Here is a 5031-nt window from a genome sequence, read left to right as displayed (position 1 = left end):
TGCGGAGCTGTTCGATGGCTGCCAGCACCAACGGGAGAGGGTAACGGTACTTTGTGGTGATTTCATTGAGTCCTCTGTAATCAATACATGGACGTAACCCTCTATCCTTCTTGGCCACGAAGAAGAAACCAGCCGRCGCAGGAGAAGTGGACATGCGGATGAAACCTTGTTGGAGCGCCTCTTGGATGTAATTCTCCATGGCCTGGGTCTCAGCCACCCACAGGGGATGGGGAAGCAGGTTCTCCGGCAATTGGGTGACCAGTCTGTGATTCTCATCCTCAACCATGAGATGRTGGGGTTATGGCAKTGAAGCCAAGGGAGGCCGAAGATGATCTTGTGAAATGGTGCACTGGTGATGAAGAAGGGGATGTTCTCCTGATGAATGGACTCCACGGTGAGGGTGAGGGGTTGGGTGATAGTGTGTGATGGATCCGGATCCTAGTGGCCGATTATCGAGGGCTTGAACCGGGAAAGGAGAGGAGAGCGGGTATGAGATGATGTTAAGAGAGGAGGCAAGGGTCTGGTCCCTGCGGCACCGGAATCCACTAACGCTGTAGACACAGTACATGAGGGACAGACAACTACTGTGATGGACACCAAAAAGAGTTTAGCAGAAAGTGATGAAGATGGAATACTCACTCCTGCCYCAGGAGGTGGAAGATCACGTGACCGTCTCTCTGCTCTTGTGGATCCCGGATTAGGAAGTGCCGTACACTGCTGGAGCTGGTGCCCTCCTTGACCACAATACAGACAGAGCCCCAACTGTCTCTGTCTGCATCGCTCCGCCGCGGGGAGGCATGTGACCCTTACCTCCATGGGTTCAGGCTCTGATCCAGAGTGTTCACGGAGGGAGGGAGAGAAGCGATGAGAGTACCGACGCTCCCGAAGTAGGTTATCCAGACGGATAGCYCTCGCAATGAGTGCGTCCAAGGAGAGGTTGTCATCTCGACATGCCAATTCCGTCTGTACCTCATCGCATAGATCTCTTCTGAATAGCATACGAAGCGCCGGCTCGTTCCATTCGCTGGATGCTGCTATTGTCCAGAAGACTCAGCTGCCGTCTGGTCCCCCTGCCGTAATGGGATTAGGCGCTCTTCCCCTCTCTGCCCTCCGGGGAACGATCGAATATGCATTTGAACAGAGCCAAGAACCCCTCATATCAATCTAGCTTCCCCTCTCCTYTCTCCCAGTTGTCCATGTCCCATTCCAACACCTGTCCAGTCAGCAGAGAAATAACGGTGGCAACCTTGGACCTCTCGGTGATGGGGGCTCCCATCTGGTGCATAAAGTAGAGGGAGCACTGAAGTAGAAAGCCACGGCATTTAGATTGGGTGCCATCATATTTATCCGGGAGKGACAAACGAGCATCACTGACCTGAGTGGGTTGCTGAATGGGCTGTTGTGCTGGCACGCTGGGTCGATTGGCTTRTAGAGTATCCTCCGCTAGTTGACGGCAACATCTCCTGGGTATGTTCGAGACCTTGCACACTGCGAAGAACCTCTTCCATAGCCATCCCTAGTTGTGCCATCTGGTCATGGTGGCATGCCCTGACCTTAGAGATCCTTATTTATTCTCTATGTTTAGTTAGGTCAGGGTGTGACTCGGGTGGGAAAATCAGTTTTCTATAATTAGTTGTTTTGCCGTGGTGTGTTCACCCAATATGAGAGCACTGTCTATCGTTGTACTCTGATATGGGGATCATATATAAAGTTGTAATTTTCCGTTGGGTTTTGTGGGTGTGATTTTAGATTATGGTTAGTTCCCCTGACAAGAACTGTGCGCATTTCGTTTTACTCCCGTTTGTCATTATTGTTTAGAGTGTTTTTGTGAACATTAAATTTATGGAACACTATGTCACGCTGCGCTTAGGTCCTCATTCGACGACCGAACGTATCAATGTGTTGACAGTAAGAAGGTATCCTGTCGTACGCACAGCTGGAGATAAGTCTAGTTTTCTGCTGCTCCATTGTTGGAGTCAGGAGTAATGTAACGGAACAACTGAAAGGTCGATGAAGCAGGCGCAATGTTTAGAGTAAATACAACAAACATGGAACGAACAACATAACAGTTAGTTTCTATCGCATAAACAAGTGGAAAAAATACTGACTGGTGAAAGAACCTAATGGATGCAGATATAGGGGTGTAACTAAAAGATGAGGTACATGTAGTCCAATGTGCTTCATGATGATGTGGCAGTGCAGCGTAATGATGATGCCAGGTGTTGGACGTATGATGGACCAGGAACTCGAGTGGTTATAAAGAAATAAATAAAACCGCGACGGTCGATTGCCAAGGGGAGGACGCGGGAGTAGAACGTGACAGAGTTACTATACTTAACACAGCTGATAAAGTCTCCCAACTTCAGAGATTTTTGCGATTTCGTTCAGTCATGCGAGCAGCAGAAACTGGAAGGAAGGCGGACCAAATAGTGTTGTTTGGGTTGATCAGTGAGAGTTATAACCTCTAGAACGCTGTGCTACAGGTGGTGTTGTTAAAAATTGGTGACCAGTGAAACGAAATAAGGCGGAAGCTTTAACCTAGACTATGACTTAATAGATGACCTGGAGTCCAAGTGTGGCGACGTAAATGATAGCGAGGGCCAGCCGACTAGAGCAATCACAGGTCGACAGTGGACTGGTGGTATAAAGGGATTTGGGATAAAACACTGGAATGGAACACCGATGATAGCATGCATCAGTTTGATAGTAGAGTATGACAACTATTTTGTAGATGACATCGCCGACGTCGACGGATGGTAGGAGTAGTCAGTTTACTAGGGTAAAGTTTTGGCGCGTGAGATGTAAGGAGGCTTTGTTTGACGAAATAGATATACATTTAGATATTTTGGATTTGGAATGTGTTAATAGAGTCCAGAATGGCAGAGTTTTAGTAGTCTAACCAGATGAGACATAGGTATTATTAAATAGTCCACATATTTCTAGGTGAACGTCAGCAGGGGGTGAATGCAGACACGAGCACGGGAGGATGCAGGGTTGCAGGGCAGTGAACGTGAAAAGGCATGCATTTGGTTTTACTAGCGTTTAAGAGCAGTTGGAGGCCACGGAAGGAGTGTTGTAATTAGCCTACTACAGTAGGTATGAAATACAGTATATTCCAAAATATTAGGCCTAACTGGCAGTATTAGGTTACATGAGCTGTGTCAGTGTGCCTAAGTGTGTCTTTTGTCTGTTTTCTTCCTACCTCGACTGCACCACAGCAGCTGATCTGTCATTTCTCACAGACACGTACACAGCACTCGGACCAGCAGAACCAGAACTTTCAGCAAATACGTTGATTAATTTCACACATTTAAATCAAATCAAACTGTACTTTATTGGTCACATACACATAGCAGATGTTATTGCGGGTGCAGCAAAATGCTTGTAAATTTAGCAGCGTCTAAATTTAGCACCGCCTACTAAATGGTCTCAAGTCCCTAGTTTTGGTCTCTGTTACGTTCCCCAGTTTCTGTGTTGTAGTTTGTATTTGAGTGTGTGTGTTTCAGGAGATGGCTTCCTGAATTCTCCCCAAGCAGCTGATTGGTCAGCCCCATTGATGATTGGAGCTGACCCCGCCCCCTCGTCAAGTTACAGCTGTATCCGATTAGACTCCTTCTGAAGCTATATAAAAGCCAGTGTTCTGTTCAGGAGAAAAAKAATGCAGAGAGAGAGATTTTTTGTTGAGAGATGATTGCGGCGAGAGAGGAGGCTGATGGTTATAATCATGTTKGTTGTTGCTAAGAGATTTGGTATGTTCTGTGTTAGTTTGTTGCTCAGATAGAACTTATTTGATGTCCTGTGTTTCTCAGTTTGTTTGTGAAATTGTTTAATATTCTGTTTCATTTGTTCCCAGGGGGGAAGGGGAAGGCACCTAGGGAGTGCTTAGGCAAGAGGCCCGCGGGCATACACATACCTGTAGTATATTCACTGTCTAGGCACACTAGGAAAGACCTGGGCGGACCACCCCCTGTATTTTGGTTAGCGCACCAGGTGGTGCTGGGTTAGGTAAGTAGTGGGTAGGCAGGTAAGGTAGGAGAGGGCTTTGACATTTACTTTCTTTGCTTTGGTTCCGTCCAGCCCCTTTTCCCCATATTACCGTGTGACGGAATAAATTCCTTGTAAACGGTACCACTCTCACTGCCTTTGTCATCCTTACTCGCACCTACAGTCCCATACCTCTTTCACTTCACGGGGYGTTGAGTTGTAGCAGGGTGTTGCGTTCCCTCTTCTTAGAGGCGTACGTAACAGTCTCAAACTTTCTGGCACCACCTTCCATTTTTCTTTTTTAAGTGAGTGACATCAGCAGGTCTCACTCTCTTTGATGTACGTTTGACTTTGTGCGTTTAACATTCAAAGGAAAGGTTGTGCCAAAAAAGCTTGAGACCAAAAAAAGGGGCACGTGAGACCATCTTGATAGGCGGGCAGCCGCCTTTCCCACTGGTTAGCCAAATGCTCAACATAGATGAATTATGACAACAGAGAAATAAGGGCAAAAGTAATGTAAACACATTGGCTGCCGGAATGACACATGGGCTGGCCAGAATGACCAATTGTTATGTTCGGAGGAAAAAGGGGGACGCTTGCAAGCCGACGAGCACAATCCCAACCATGAAGCACGGAGGTGGCAGTGTCATGTGGGGGTGCTTTGCTGCAGGAGGGACTGGTGCACATCAAAAAATAGATGCATCATAAAAAATACAATTTGGTGATATTTGAAAAGCAACACCTCAGAAACTCAAGTCGAGAAGTTAAACACGCTTGGTCGCACAATGGGTCTCCAAATGGCGCACAGACCCCAAGCATAATTCCAAAGCCTGTGGCAAAATGAGCTTTAGGACAACAAAGTTAAGTATTGGAGTGCCCATCACATAGCGCTGATCTCATCCAAGAAAATGTGTGGGCAGAACTGAAAAGTGTGTGCGACAGGAGGCCTAGAAACTGACTCCGTTAAACCAGCTCTGTCTGGAGGAATGGGCCAAATCCACCCAACTTATTGTGGGAAGGCTTGTGACGGCTACTCGAAACGTTTTA

Source organism: Salvelinus sp. IW2-2015, unplaced genomic scaffold (assembly GCF_002910315.2).
Source record: "Salvelinus sp. IW2-2015 unplaced genomic scaffold, ASM291031v2 Un_scaffold351, whole genome shotgun sequence".
NCBI lineage: Eukaryota > Metazoa > Chordata > Actinopteri > Salmoniformes > Salmonidae > Salvelinus > Salvelinus sp. IW2-2015.
The sequence above is the reverse complement of the archived record's forward strand: the minus strand, read 5'-3'. Positions refer to the sequence as shown.